Genomic DNA, 16,047 nt, shown 5'->3' on the forward strand with positions numbered 1-16,047 from the left:
GATTTTTTTTACATCTGCAAGGCATTAATTTAGTTGGTTTGGAACCAAGATTTTGCTCATTTACTAGTGTGCTTGGGGTCATTGTCTTATTGAAACACCCATTTCAAGGGCATGTCCTCTTCAGCATTAGGCAACATGACCTCTTCAAGTATTTTGACATATCCAAACTGATCCATGATACCTGGTATGTGATATATAGGCCCAACACCATAGTAGGAGAAACATGCCCATATCATGATGCTTGCACCACCATGCTTCACTGTCTTCACTGTGAACTGTGGCTTGAATTCAGAGTTTGGGGGTCGTCTCACAAACTGTCTGCGGCCCTTGGACCCAAAAAGAACAGTTTTACTCTCATCAGTCCACAAAATATTCCTCCATTTCTCTTAGGCAGTTGATGTGTTCTTTGGCAAACTGTACCTCTTCTGCACGTCTTTTATTAACAGAGGGACTTTGCGGGGGATTCTTGCAAATAAATTAGCTTCACACAGGCATCTTCTAACTGTCTCAGCACTTACAGGTAACTCCAGACTGTCTTTGATCATCCTGGAGCTGATCAGTGGGTGAGCCTTTGCCATTCTGGTTATTCTTCTATCCATTTTGATGGTTGTTTTCCATTGTCGTCCACACATCTCTGTTTTTTTTGTCCATTTTAAAGCATTGGAGATCATTGTAGATGAACAGCCTATAATTTTTTGCACCTGCATATAAGTTTTGCCCTCTCCAATCAACTTTTTAATCAAACTACGCTGTTCTTCTGAACAATGTCTTGAACGTCCCATTTTCCTCAGGCTTTCAAAAGAAAAGCATGTTCAACAGGTGCTGGCTTCATCCTTAAATGGGGACACCTGATTCACACCTGTTTGTTTGACAAAATTGACAAACTCACTGACTGAATGTCACACTACTATTATTGTGAACACCCCCTTTTCTACTTTTTTTTACTAATAGCCCAATTTCATAGCCTTAAGAGTGTGCATATCATGAATGCTTGGTCTTGTTGGATTTGTGAGAATCTACTGAATCTACTGGTACCTTGTTTCCCATGTAACAATAAGAAATATACTCAAAACCTGGATTAATCTTTTTAGTCACATAGCACTACTATTATTCTGAACACTACTGTACCACGCCAGTATGCTAGCTATACGAACGGGAAAATAAGTGCGTCTTAAGTCTGGACTTGAAAGTCTTGATGCAGGGAGATCATTCCACAGAACAGGGGCATGATAAGAGAAAGCTCTGTGACCCGCAGACTTTTTATTCAACCTAGGGACACAAAGTAGTTCCACACCCTGAGAACGCAGAGCCCAGGCCTGTACGTAGGGTTTAATTAGGTCAGCTCGGTAGGAAGATGCCAGTCCGTGAACAATTTTATAGGCTAGTAGCAGAACCTTAAAATATGATCTCACAGGGACAGGAAGCCAGTGAAGGGATGCCAAAATGGGTGTAATGTGGTCAATCTTTCTGCTTCATGTCAAAAGTCTGGCAGCAGCATTTTGAACCAATTGGAGACCCCTAATTCTGGACTGCGGTAAACCAGAAAATAGAGCATTGCAGTAGTCCAATCTAGAACAGACAAATGCATGAATCAGGGTCTCAGCATCAGCCGTAGACAGGATGGGACAAATCTTCGCTATATTCCACAGGTGGAAGAAAGCAGTCCTTGTAATGTCTCTAATGTGGAGGTCAAAGGACAACGTAGGATCAAAAATTACCTCAAGGTTCCTCACTTTGTCAGTGTGATGTATGACAAACAAGCCTAGGCTAAGTGTTAGCTTATCAAATTGATGCAGATGTCTCACTGGACCAAGAACCATCATTTCAGTCAAATCAGAGTTTAAAAGTAGGAAGTTGCTAGACATCCAGCTTCTCACTGATGCAAGGCAATCTTCTAAGGATTTTATGTGGATGAGATTACCAGCAGTTATCGGCATGTGTAAGTGAGTATCATCAGCATAGATAGATAGATACATGTAGATGGATAGATTTATTGTCATTACAAGTGCAATGAAATAGCAGTGAAAGGTAATCCCAAAACACTGCAAAAGGGGTGCTATATAAAGGGAGAAAAGCAGGGGCCCTAAGATGGACCCCGATGGAACCCCAAATTCCATGTCACTAAGGTTAGAGGTAGTGTTATTGTACAAAACACAGTGAGAATGACTGGTCAGGTATGATGTCAACCATCCAAGAGCATTCCCAGTAATCCCAAAATGATTCTCCAGCCTATCAAGAAGAATATGATGATCCATGGTATCAAATGCAGCACTAAGATCTAACATCACCAGAACCGTAGTGGTGTCCAAATCCATTGCAAGCAGAAGATCATTCACCACTTTAGTGAGAGCCGTCTCTGTGGAATGATTTTTTTCTAAAAGCAGACTGCAGTGGCTCAAAGAGATTATTTTCAGTAAGGTGGTCCACAAGGTGCCGTGACACCACTTACTTTTTTCAGAATTTTAGAGCAAAGTGATAGATTTGATATCGGCCTATAGTTTTTCAATACACTACTAGGGTCAAGATTAGATTTCTTAAGTAATGGTTTAATCACTGCAGATTTGAAACATTTAGGAACTGATCCAGAAGTTAATGAAAGATGAATAATTTCCAGCAGAGTTGGCCCAAGAGTGGGCCTCAGGTCTTTAAACACTTCTGTTGGTATTGGATCAAATAAATAGGTTGTTGTGCTTTTTGTTGACGTTATGCATTTCTTCAGCAAGCCTAGTGAGATACTATCCAATTCTGTAAATCTAGGTAATACCTCAGTAATGGCGCCCACCTCAATAGCAGTGTGTGGTGGCTGAATTAAGGCATGCTGGGATATGTTTAACCTAATGTCTTCTATTTTATTCTCAAAGTAATCCAGGAAATCTTGTGCTGTAAAAGGAGAGCGAACTACAGGTGGTTGTCCATGAATAAGTGTTGCCACCGTGTCAAACTTTGAGTTATGCTTGTTTTTGTTGATCAAATCAGAGTAATAGGTCCGGTTTGTAGCCAATAATGCATGCTTATAGTCTAAGATAGCATCACGACACACGAGGTGGAATACTTCTAATTTTGAACTACGCCATTTCTGTTCTAGACCTCTAGCCTTATGCTTGAGATCACGCATGTCATCACTGAACCAAGGTGACTGTGTTTTGAGTGGAGGGGCACGTGATTTTAATTAAGGTGGCACATTCATGTCAAGTGTCGTTTTGAGCGCTGAGTTTAAACTCTCCACAAGACAGTCTACTGATTGGGCATTTTCCAAACGTGAAGCTAAGACATCAGGCAGTCTAACTGGACCCAGCGCCACGAGGGGGCGTTTGGGGATGACGCCCCCTCACGTCATCAACCCCGCCCCCTCGGATGTGAGCGTTATCAAAAAGAAAAAAGAAAAAGAAAGAAAAGAAATACTGGAAAATATAGCAAAATATTAGTTATTCAATAATATCACATATTTAACAAATAAACCAAATTAATTAACTAAAGTAATTAATTTTAAAACAAATGGATATGGCATGTCTGTGTTCAAGCGATTTGATAGGTTGAAGGGCCTTTCACACTGAATACTTTAGACCAATCCGTCAACGTGTCCTAATCCGCTGACGCATCTGACGCATGACGTCAGATGCGTCGCTTCGTAAGCAGCAAAGGGGCGGAGATTGTCACGTCACACTCTGGCAGTTTCCACAACCTGAAAAAAGTTCAGCGATCGCCATCTTGAATTTGGGTCGCCTGAACCACAAAAAAGCTTTAAAAAAACAGCAGTAGAACGATTGTCCCATCACCCTGCTGGGAGAAGCTTTTTTTCAGCTACCGACCGAGGGAGGACTGACGACTTGGTGGGATATCGATCGAACCGCGACAGCAGGCCAACCCGCACGGAGAAGCCGGCCTTCAGGCATCATCACTGGTCAGACCGAGGCAGGCAGCCAGGGTGATGGAGCAAACCCACTCAGTCCGAAATCTCCCACTTTTTGGATATATGCGAAGTCCCAGTTTGACCAACGGAGTTTAGTTCGGCAGCTTTATTGAGGTGAGAATAATGTAAAATAAAACGTGATGTTTACTGAACTGCTGTGGTTTAATGATCGGCTAACGTTAGCATAGCCTTTTAGCACTGTTGATCTGAGTGAACGTTTTTAATTTGTAAATGGTTCAGTCCTTTTTTATTTTTACCAAATAAAGCTACAGCTTTTTTCAGTCACCACAAAAGCTCAACTTTAAATAACTTATTTTTTTCAGGCGTTTTTTTCCATCGTTTTTTTCCCCCATTTTTTTTTCCTTTTTTATATATAAACTGTTTAGTGTTTCTTTATACTTAAAGAAATATTTTTATTTGTCCCAGTCAGGAACATTTGCTGTGCAGACAACCAAACTTCCATTGATGAGCTGAACACCACGAAGTCCAGTCGAAAGAAAACATCTCTGCTCTTCAAAATAGGACAAAAGTGTCTTCAGCAACACCACCAGAGTTCAAAGCTGCAGAAGAGACCTTCATCTGGTCCCGAGAATCCAGCATAACATCACCTGCTTCTAAATAAAAGGCTCTTTCAACAGCAACTATTTTATTATGTTTTAAAAAGCTATTTCATTTTATATTTTAACAATAAATGAACGGATCATTAAAAATGTCCATGAAATCAAAGTCAAAAGACATTTGCACAAGTAGAAGCTCTCCACTTATTGCGCTCAAATTCATATTTTAGAAATGACTCTGTCCTGATAACAACATTAAAGGCAATTACATATTTTGGCGAAATTACAAGTGGAAATGAACATTAAAAAAAAATTCATCATGAGGTTTATGTCACAGAAATCCTACTTTACAATCACACTGCAGTCATTGTTAAATTATTTCCTGTTGCATTTATAATAAACATTTGTATTTATTACAGTGTCTTCTGGCTGAAATGAGATATAAATAATCTACCAGACTTAAAAAAAAATGTACAAATTTCCATGTTATTTTGTCTAAAAATAAATGTCCTTATGTTAAACAAGAAATGATCTAATCTGAAATAACAGGTGGTTTTAATTTACAGATGAAATGTTTCTAAAGAACCATTTATTGATTTATTTAGCTATTTTAATTACAAGTGTTCTAAACTTTTTTTTTTAACAGTAATCAGAAATTCTGAGGTAACAAACAACAAAACACAAACAAAAAACATTTTGAAGGATTTTTCTTCAGAAAACTGCTCCATAAACGAACAGTCCTGTGACACGTATGTTTTGCACAGATCAGTGGTTTCTGCACCGATCCATTTTGTAGAGATCAGTGGTTTCTGCACTGATCCATTTTGTTGAGATCAGTGGTTTCTGCCACTAGTCTTCCGTGTTTTGGCCCGACGCATTGTTCCTAATGGACAACGCAAAGGTACGTCACAGCTCAGAGCATCGAAAGTTGGATTGGATTGAACTTTGCCGAGAAGCGGCAATGCGCACTCCCGTCATAAGCGTCGGTTTAGCTCGGCTTTTGACGCGACGCATCTGACGCATCTTAAAAGCAACGCGTCTCTTTGAAAATAATGCTTTTTAGACCGATTTTTGACGCATCTGACGTATTCAGTGTGAAAGGCCCTTGAGGATTGCGCTTGTCAGTGTGGCAGAGGGCAAGGATCCTGAGTCCACTGAGGTAGGCTAGCATCCAGTTTCCACACAGAATTTATGTTAAGATATGGACTTTTATGGTAAGATAAAAGTTATGTATTGTTGTAAATATATCTTCATGAAAGGTTTATCTTTGACCCGTTGGTGTGACTGTCATGCCCAATTGCGCTGTGTTTGTGCTTGTGATGGAGGGCTGTATGTGGGGTTAATCTACTGTCTCGTGTCGTTTCTCAGATCATTTGTTGGTTTGGTTTTGTGGTATGCAGGAGCTCACTTGACCGAGGGTCTATACGTTCAATTGATAATAAAAAATACTGTCATCACTCTTTACTCTTACTCAGTCAGTCTCTTACAACGGTGTAGCCTACATACACGAGCTTTCCAGGAGCGCACCCAATTCATGATGCACGCACAGAGGCACGTCCCCTCCGGGTCACACTTTTTTTTGGGGGGGGGCGACCCCGCACCCTGTGATAAACTCATCACCCCCTTAATATTTTTTTTTCTGGTGCTGGGCCTGTGTCTAACTTCGAGTTCAGTCATAGTTCAGGAGTTGATGCGTCGCCGCAGTGATAAATAAGGCTGATGTTCCACTAAACATGGCAGCGAAACTATAAACCTAATATGTGAGTGATCAGAGACCACCGATGCAAGAGCTAAGATGTCAATATTTGTGACAGCAATACCACGTGCGAGAACCAAATCCAGGGTATTTCCACTAATGTGCGTTGAATCCTGAATGCATTGCTGAAATGCTAATGCATCCACAATTTCCATAAATGATTTGCAGAGGGGATCAGAAGGCTTATTTATATTAATGTTAAAGTCACCAATAATCAGAATGTTAGGGCCTGGTCCCACTGGCGTTTAGGAGGATTTGTGTATGGATTGCACACAAAATTGTCTCATATTCGCTTAAAATCCGCAGTATGTGTGAAACATGCTTGTATGAGTCATGCCGACATCCGCACACGTCCGCAATTATCCGCAGAGGCACATTTTTCCGTTGCCAGGATTTTTGAGCTGCACAAAATTTTGGCTGCGGATGACAACCGCCTTACATACTCAATACATACTCAATACATACACAATACATGCTCAATCTGTGCGCTGCTTATTCGCCATTGTCTGCTCATATCTGCAACAGACAGGGATTTGCGGCTTGCCAGCGGACTGGGACAGTGTGTAAAATGGATATTTTGCGTGCCCATCATGTCCACATCATGAAATAAAATGAGTTGTTGTGACTGCATACAGATTGGCCACGAATAAAGCATTTTTATTACGTCTGCTTTGCATCTGATTTCCGGCAGATGCAAATCAGATGCGCTGTGTTCATAGCTGGACGCCGTTCTTTGTTCTACCGGCTGCCACGCGCTCTGTGCTGGATGCTGCGTATATAAAATAATAATTTTGTGGCAGATTAATCATTTTATTCTGCAAATTGGCTGTTGAAAATGGCTCTAATCACCTCCTGAATCACAGAGGAAGCTGCAGCTGGGCCGTTCGCACGCGCGAATGCCTAACAAGCTGCAGAAAGCATTTTTGAGCCGTCTAAAAGGTAGTTATTTGACTTGTTTACATTGTCAAGGCTTGCTAAAACAGTTGCGTGTTTTTTCCTTCTTGTATGCAGCTGTTACAGTATTTATTCCTATGTTTATAACAGATCTAACTTCTTGTTATAATCATTCAGACGAGCTGCATTCTGATGCGATCCGCTGACGTCACCACTTGCCCCGTTCACTGCTTGTTTACTCCAATCAACTTGTCCGAGTCCAGCACTTGCTCCAGAGCCTGTATTGTTGGTGTGAATAGTGATGCCGACAGCCCGAGTGTGCTTCTTTTATGACCGCAATGCAGATGCCATGCACGCGCAACATGAGCGCGATGCATTCATAATACACCCGTAATACTGCCGCGATAATCACAATGCGTCGGATCAGTTTCCTCACTACATGAGTTATAACAACCGTGATTGTCATCATATATTCGCTATACATTATTAATATATCCGGAATTCATACTGGGACATTTGTCATTTTTGGCCATTTTTGTTGCGGACGACAACGAATGCCTGTAATTTGTATACCTAATTCATCAATTAATTAAATCAATTAATACTCAATTAATTCTCTCCCCAGTGGGACCAGGCCCTTATCTGTGCTAGTTAGAGATGAACGCACCAAATTCATCTAAGACCTCAGAGTTTGGGTCAGGGGGTCTGTATACAGTGACAAAATAATATGGCTGATTTTTATTAATCTGACCTTGGAAATATGTAACATCTTGGGGGTGCGGAGAATCAGGTGTTCAAACATTTTATATTTGTGACCAACAACAAGCTAAACCTCGATTTATAAATAAGAGCAACACCCTCTGCCTTGCGTGCATTCACGAGGAACGTGACTAAAAGTGTGTATGCCGGTGGGCAGGCCTCATTTAAGGTAGGTTTAAGCCAGGTTTCACATAACCCAATCATATCTCCCTCCCTGAGCCTGGTTCTGCTGGAGGTTTCTTCCTCTTAAAAGGGAGTTTTTCCTTCCCACTGTCGCCAAGTGCTTGCTCACAGGGGGTCGCTTTGACCATTGGGGTTTTTCCGTAATTATTGTATGCTTTTGCCTTACAATATAAGCGCCTTGGGGCAACTGGTTTGTGTGATTTGGCGCTATCTAAATAAAATTGATTTGATTTGATTTGATTTGATCTAAGTAATAGACCTCAGTGGGGTTGACAGTGGACTGCTTGGATTTAGGGTGGTTCCAAGGTAGCATATATAAGATACCTGGAAGTAGGTTTAGGTTTGAGACGAGGGCTGCAGCTATGGATTATTTTAGTATCAAGTATTCTATTGATTATTCTGGTGATTAATCAAGTAATCAGATAAAAAGTACCTTTGTGTTTTTAACAGTCCAGGGCTCTCCCTAAGCAATGGCACAATGTCGCTGCGTCATCACGGTGATTGTCAAATTTAGTGTCTCCCTTTCTGTTTTCCTGGGTAATCATTTATTTTTTCACATGTTTACAAGTTTTGGATCTTTCCTGGGGTCAGGAGTTCAGCCAAAGTTGGGCCAAAGTCTTGACATTTTGCTGAAATGGCAATGGGATGTGGCTTTCTGTTTTTTTCCCCCCAACTTGTAAAAATTAACCATTTTAATTTTTTTTTAAGGTTGGTGAACTGGGTCCTTGCGTGATTTTTTTTAATCCCTCTTTCTCTGTGATCAGCAGATGCATTTCAGCTGGAGGTTGAACACGCAAGCCTCGCACATCCATTTTTTTTTTCTTCTTCTTATTTTTTTTGAGTTACCATGTTTGTGAAGTGTTGTGTGTTGCCCAAAAAAGTGAAAATTAAAAAGCGAAACGCTCAGTTCGAGTCTGAGCAAAACACAGAAGGAAGATGGGACTTCTTCCAGAGACTGTCAGTGGGCTGGGGATGGAGCTGTGTGAGGCCAGTGCTGAGCCGCTCCCATCACCTGCATTGCTTTACATGCGCAGTCAGCTATTTCAGATGATCAGCATGGAGCTGTTTTTCTCCTAAAAGGCTTTATTTCACTCTGTGTGCCCGCTGGGAAAGCTGTAGCTACTGTGCTAATTTGATTTGCGCTTACACGACTCATGCATGCTCTCGTCTTACTTCTGTTGTTTTTTTGGATACATTACAGCGCCACACACAAGCCTGGAATATGTACTACAAGGTTCAATGAATCTTTGAAGCACAGAATTTGCCTCCAACATTTTTTGTAATCAAATTATTCAAATTACTCGACTAATCATTTCAGCCCTATTTGAGACATTCCACGTGGGTTGTAGGTAGCAGACATGAAATATTTGATATTGTTTGAACAGCCAGCGGGCCATCCTCAATTTCAAAGTCATCCAAAGTTTAATGGGTATTAAGTTTGCAAAACATATCCCTCTATTATTTTTCTGGACACGTCTACGGAAACGGGCTACACTTTAAACTTCATGAATTTCCCTCCCTGGCACATAAATTGCACTATCACCATAATGGGTTTTCTGCACTAATTTCCCCGCTAAGCTCATGGATTCCACACCCACATTTGTCATAAGCCTTGCAGGGTCTCTAATCACCTGCTGCGTGGTCTGCCGTAAAATACTAATGTTACCCTCCCTGTAGAGCTCTATCTGTGTTCGCAGACAAGATGGTGGCACCTTCCCCAGTAGGGTGTAGGCCATCCGGCATCACCAAGCCATGGCGGTCCCAGAATGAAGGCTAGTTATCATTAACACTAAAGTCTTGCTGTCTACAAAATTGCGCCAGCCACCTATTTAACGCTGTCAGCCTGCTAAACGGGAGGGGAGGGACCAGAGACTATAAATCAATGCCGACACATCTTTCTGCCAAGGTCACAAGTCCTCTCTATGTCCATTTTTGTGACCGCTGAGTGTTTCATCCTGACGTCATTGGCACCGACGTGAATAACTGTGTGACTGTATCTCATGTCATGTTCCTTAGTCTGTCTACCCTTCTGCAGCATCAGCACCCTAAAATGGGAGGCAATGTTGGGAGCTCTGGCCCCAGGAATACATTTAATGTCAGCCGCCATCTATAGCCTGACTTTGCAGGTGATAAAATCCCCTATCACTAAAGCCCAGCGTTTCGGCCTTGGGATAGGAGTGGAAGTCGCCCATGAGCTCAACAAACTCACAACAGGCATATCCAAGTGAGAAAACTGTATCCAAGTGGATTTCTTGGAGAAGGATCAGCAGCTGGATGTTGTATGTGGGGGTGGATGCGTTTTCCTCAGAGTTCCACAAGAACTGCCTTTCTATTGCCCTTTTTGTCGACGCTCGAAGCCCTTTACAATGATGCATCACATTCACTTCCCGAGCCAAGGCCGGGATCACTTTTAGAGCTGGGTGGACTGAGACGATACAGATTAAATGTCTTGTCCAAAGACAAAAATGGACAGCAAGAGCAAGACTCAAACCTAGGTCTACATATTGGTCAGCTAACTCCTTATCCACTGAACCACCTGCTCCAGAAGGACTTTTGTGAAAGCCAGAAGTCATTTTACCATCTTAGGCAGAAGTTCAGCTGGAAACCACTGTTCCATATTCAGACCAGGCAGAGCACTTCCACGAGCAGAAGAAGAGGAGGTTCCTCTAATGGGTAGCAGAGTGGCGGAGGTGAGGAGGGAAAGTGTGCTGTAAACCTGGTGAAGCTTGGTGCAGAGATTTCACAATCCATGATATCATGGACACTGTAAAGTGCAACAAAAAAACAAGATTACCATTTAGCTCGTGTGCGCCAGTACCACCGGGACGTTGGGATGGACACAGAACAGGCATGACAACAGTTTGAAATGTGCACTTGTGTTTTTCACTCTTGTATTTCATTACATCCCAGCATTTGAGATTGATGTTGCCTTTAAACCACAAGTTATTATTATTATTATTACTTTTTGTTTCTTATTTGAGGAGAGAGAATTATCCAAGAAACAGATTGTGCTCCGGTTCCTCACTGCAGCAGCAAACTCTGCGGTAGCTTTAGAGTAGTACACCAAGTACAGCTCGGTGGAGTTCAGCCTGTTCTGATCCGCCTGATTAAACGCCAACTCTCATGGTTGTCCATCTTAAGGCACAGACGATGAATGAATCTCTTTGGTCAAGGTGTAGCCACACTGGGGGGATTCGGTGCCTTTCTAAACTTCCTTTATCTGCTTTATATGCTCAGTGCGATGGATTTGTCTGTTTAAAGCCTTGCAGGGTTCACTCTCAGTCCTGCCGTCTGCATGTTCTGACTGCTCGGCACTTCATCCAGGAGCTGCTGCCACGTTGTCATCTTCACTCCGCCCCCCAAAAAAGAATCCAACAAAGACTCGCTGATAGATATTCTGTCTGTGAATAAAAATATCTTGTGGAAAAAGCAAGATTGCACCAAAGTTTTACGTTTTGGGTGTTGGGCGGTGGTACCAATTCAATTGATGTCCAATTTGGTATGTGTCTTGGTCTTGGGCTAGAGATAGGTCAGCAGGTGTTGCCACCTCATGGCGCTCTGTGGTGATACTAGCTTGATGACGCTTGGACCCTCCCACACTCACTCACTCACTCACTCACTCACCACTCACTCACTCACTCACTCACTCCTCACCATCACTCACTCACTCACTCACTCACTCACTCACTCACTCATCCTCTTCAACCACTCTGGGTTCAGGTCGCAGGGGCAACAGCTCCAGCAGGGAACCCCAGACTTCCCTTTCCTGTGTCCTAACTCCAAATGTGGTATTATGTCAGTCTTGCAGAGGGGATTAAAAATGGGCACCAAGTGAAACTACCAACCCACACTGATTAAATTATTGAATATAACAATTAGTTTGTTTCTTATTGACTAATGAAAATTAAAAAGACAAAACATTCCAAAAATGTATGTTTTTCCAGTTACTGGATCAGACTTTGGTTGTAACGGACAAATTTTCAGGAGTTCCTGAACAACTAAGTGTTGTTTTCAATAAAATTCTCCAGGTTCAATAAAATCTAAAGAAAGCCGTTAATTTCGGCCATTTAAAATATGTACAAATTTTCAAACATTCTCAGCTGATCAGTGTTTGGTCAGTCTTAAAAGGTGGGTGGTACTACCTGCATATTACCCAAATACTTTTGTTTACCAACACGGGAGGAGCAGATGTCATGTGATTGCTGTAGTGCGTTTGCGTGAAGATGATTGATCTTGTATATATTTTCTATCATTAAGTATCAAAATGTTAATTATGACGGCATTTTAGGCCCACATAGTTTTTTTTAGACTTCAAGAATAAAGTTGTAATATTTCGAGAATAAAGTCGTAATTTTTATTAGAAAAAAACTTGTAATGTTATGAGAATAAAGTCAAAATATTATGAGAATAAAGTCGTATTTATACGAGAAGCGACGACTGCCAGTGTTGTGCCAAAGTAGTTATCCCCTCCAGGAATTGTATCCCCTGGCGTCTGTGCCAGGGAGTACAATACAATACAATACAATACAATACAATACAACTACACAACACCAGTTCCAGCCAACAAATCCTCCACAAAAGAGGCGATTTTGGGAGCTTCTAATCACCAGAACTACAGGCGAAGTCTGTGTGGTTCCTCCTCCGGAATAGACACTTTTTCTTGCATATTCTTTTCAAAGTTCTGATACTAATGATAATTTGGTGCAGATAGGCCAAAAGATGAAGTATTTCCTTATTTGTAAAACCTATACTGAAGTACAATTTAAAGCGCTCACAGATCTCCTTTTGAAGTGCAGTTTTCTCTCATAAAATTATGTCTTTATTCTCGTAATGTTATGACTTTATTCCAGAAGTCTAAAAAAAAGCTCAATGTGGCCGTTAAAATGCTGTCATAGTTAATCGTTCTGATTTGGCAGAAATGTCTTTACTCTTTGACACATGGACCAGGATCGAAGAATCTCAAAACCTTCAGTAACCAGTGAACTGTGTATTCGGCAAACATGAACTAAAGGGTTCAATTGAGTATTAAATTAAGGAGGTAGTTTCAGCGGCTACATCTGCAAAACTGAGGCCCCGCCCACACAGGAACAGATTTAGGTGTATCTGCACAAGTTTCATATTGTTTTGGTGTTCCATCCACACATAAACAGCATTTTGGGTGGCTGAAAATGACAGTATTTGAAAACAGGCTCCAGAGTGGGTAAATCTGAAAATGCTGGATTTGTGTTTCTGTGTGCCAAAGCAATATGGAATGTTTCTGAAAGGATTACATCACAGCGCCACCTGTCTAATCACAGCCGCTCATAATTAAATGCATTTTTGCAGCCAGTAGAAAGATGAAGCCACTGAGTAATCTGCAGCCCGATTGCTGTTAGGAAGACAACCTGTAACATTAACTAACAAGCTGTCATCACCAGACAAAACCATCATTAAACAAGAGTAATCCTGACATCCGCCAATCGGGATCCGGATCACCTCCAAAACTCAGTGGAGTCTTCCATGGCCCAATATCTATCTGTGGTGCAAATTTGGTGGGAATCCGTAAAGTAGTTTTGAACTTGGTTGCTTTGGCGCTGTGGCACAAACTGTCTGTCCTCCCTCCACCACGGGGCCTTGTTGAGCAGTTGCAGCAGTTACTGGTGGACTTTTTCTGGTCAGGCTATCACTGGATCAGGGCTCCTGTGTTGTATGTGCCGCTTCATGAAGGAGGACAGGGGCTGGTGGACATTGCTCTCGGTGTCGACCTTCAGGTTGCAGGCTGCTCAGAGACTGTTGTACACCTCTGGATTGAGCTGGCAGGATACGACGTGTCCTGCTGAGGAAGGAGACAGGTCTTGGGTATGACAAACACCTTTTCCTCCTACATTGGCGGGACGTCATCGGGACGCGTACCTCTGCTTTTTACCAGTCAGTTCTCCAGGCATGGCATGTCCACGCTGTGCACAGGGACAATGTAGGCACACCTGGGATGTGACTGTTTGAGGAGCCTCTTTTCTTCAATAACTTTGTTAGGTCTTCTGGGTTGTCATCTGCCACTCTGTGGTCCCGCCTGAGGGAGGCGGGGTGCACCAAATTGGGCCATCTACTGTGGACGTCTGTTGTGAGGCTGGTGGAGTCAGCGGGAGTTCAGTCCCCCAGGATGCTGCTCAGGGTGGTGGAGGAGGTTTGTGCTTCCCTGCCATGGCCGCACAGAGCGTTTGCTGAGAACCCTACTCTGTCTGACCAGTGGGATGATGAATGTGAGTACGTGTTCCTCTCTATGACTGTCTCGCCTGCTGTGGGGGTGTGGCAGGAGGAGCAGGGGGCTCTCTTGTCTTTCAGGACACCTGTTTTGGGAGAGTTTGAGAGTATTGGTAAAAAGGCTCTCTATTACACCTGTGTCAGAGTGTCACACTTACGCTCTTTGGCAGGGTTGACGGCGTCGAAGTGGTCCAAGTTTTTTGGTGTCGCCTTGTCTCCTGTGGGGTGCTGGTGAAGCCCATACAAGCCCCTGGTTGACAAACGCACAGGAGACCTTCAGTGGAGGATTGTACACGGCTTTTTGGCGCACCTGGATCCAGGGGTTGATGGGGTTTGTCCTTTCTGTCCACTTAGGGAAACTGTTCACCATGTTTTTGCACAGTGTCACTGGTTGCCAGGGCTGTTTGGGTTGTTGGGGAGGTGGTTTTGTAGGTTTGGGTTGTTGTTCACTATGGACTTATTTTCTGTCCAAATATCACGCACAATCCAGGAGGTTGCATGTGTTAATTAACCTGCTTTGTGGACTCGCCAAGTTGGCCATCTGGAAGACTCGGAAAAACTGTGTTTTAGCTCAGGGGTCAGTGGACCCTGAGTTTATGCTGAAGGGACTCTTGGCAGCCCGGATCAGAGTGGACTTCCAGTTTTATGCTCTTACTCATAACATGGACACCTTCAGAGACACATGGTGCATAAATGACGTTCTCTCATCAGTGGAAAATGGGAGCTTAGTGCTCCATTTCTGACGCCTGTCAAAAAAAAAAAAAAAAGCATGATGGAAGTGATGTAACTCAATTGTGTGAATAAAACTGTTTTAAAATTCAATTTCTCTATGTCTGTTTTTCTTTCTTCGTCTCTCTCTGTCTCTCTCTCGTCTCTCTCTTTGTCTCTCTCTCTGTGTTTGTCTTTTTTCTCCTCTCTCCTCTCTTCACTCTCCTCTGTGTCTCCTCTCCATCTCTCTCTCTCTGTGTCTCTTCTCTGTGTCTCTGTCTCTCTCTCTCTCTTTCCATCTCTCTCTCTCTCTCTCTCTCTCTCTCTCTCTCTCTCTCTCTCTCTCTCTCTCTCTCTCTTCTCTCTGTCTCTGTCTCTCTCTCTCTCTGTCCTCTCTCTCAGGAGGCTATATCATTTTACAATGATTTGGGGTTAGAGAGTGTGATGTGGACAGTCAGCGACAGATCCTGGATGGTCTTCCAGAGTTGGAGGAGTCTGAAGCGGCCGCCCTGGATTTGCCTATTACTTTGGAGGAGATGACCATTGCCGTGCAGCAGCTTAGTGCTGGGTGGGCCCCGGGAATTGATGGTCTTCCACTAGATTTTTATAAGAAGTTTTGGTCTTTGTTAGGGTTTGATATACACAGGGTCTTCACTACAGCATTGCAGCTGGGCAAGCTTCCCTGCAGCTGCTCCAGAGCAGTTTTGGCCCTTTGCCAAAGAAGGGGACTTAACAGATTTAAAGAACTGGAGGCCAGTCTCTTTGTTATGTGCAGACTATAAAATACTTGCTAAAGTACTGTCCAATAGGTTGAAGAACTGTTTGGATTTAGTAATCCATGATACACAGACTTATTCTATATCTGGTTGTTCAATCATGGACAGTATTTTTTTAGTTCGGGATATTATTGGAGTAGCAAAATTAATAAATTGGATATTGGACTCTTATCAATTGATCAAGAGAAAGCTTTTGACAGAGTAGATCATCGGTATCTTTTTAACACCATGAGGGCATTCGGATTCCCCAGAATTTTTACATCA

At 42.5% G+C, this 16,047-nt stretch overlaps 1 long non-coding RNA gene across 1 annotated transcript; it reads left to right on the forward strand.

Annotated features, from left to right (window-relative positions):
* Window positions 1-799: 799 nt before the first annotated feature.
* Window positions 800-14,946, forward strand: LOC117520942. Its single transcript, XR_004563825.1, has 3 exons — window positions 800-810; window positions 12,684-12,688; window positions 14,870-14,946. It is a non-coding gene; the product is annotated as an uncharacterized LOC117520942 (long non-coding RNA).
* The last annotated feature ends 1,101 nt before the right edge of the window (window positions 14,947-16,047 follow it).

This window comes from Thalassophryne amazonica, chromosome 11, assembly GCF_902500255.1.
Source record: "Thalassophryne amazonica chromosome 11, fThaAma1.1, whole genome shotgun sequence".
NCBI lineage: Eukaryota > Metazoa > Chordata > Actinopteri > Batrachoidiformes > Batrachoididae > Thalassophryne > Thalassophryne amazonica.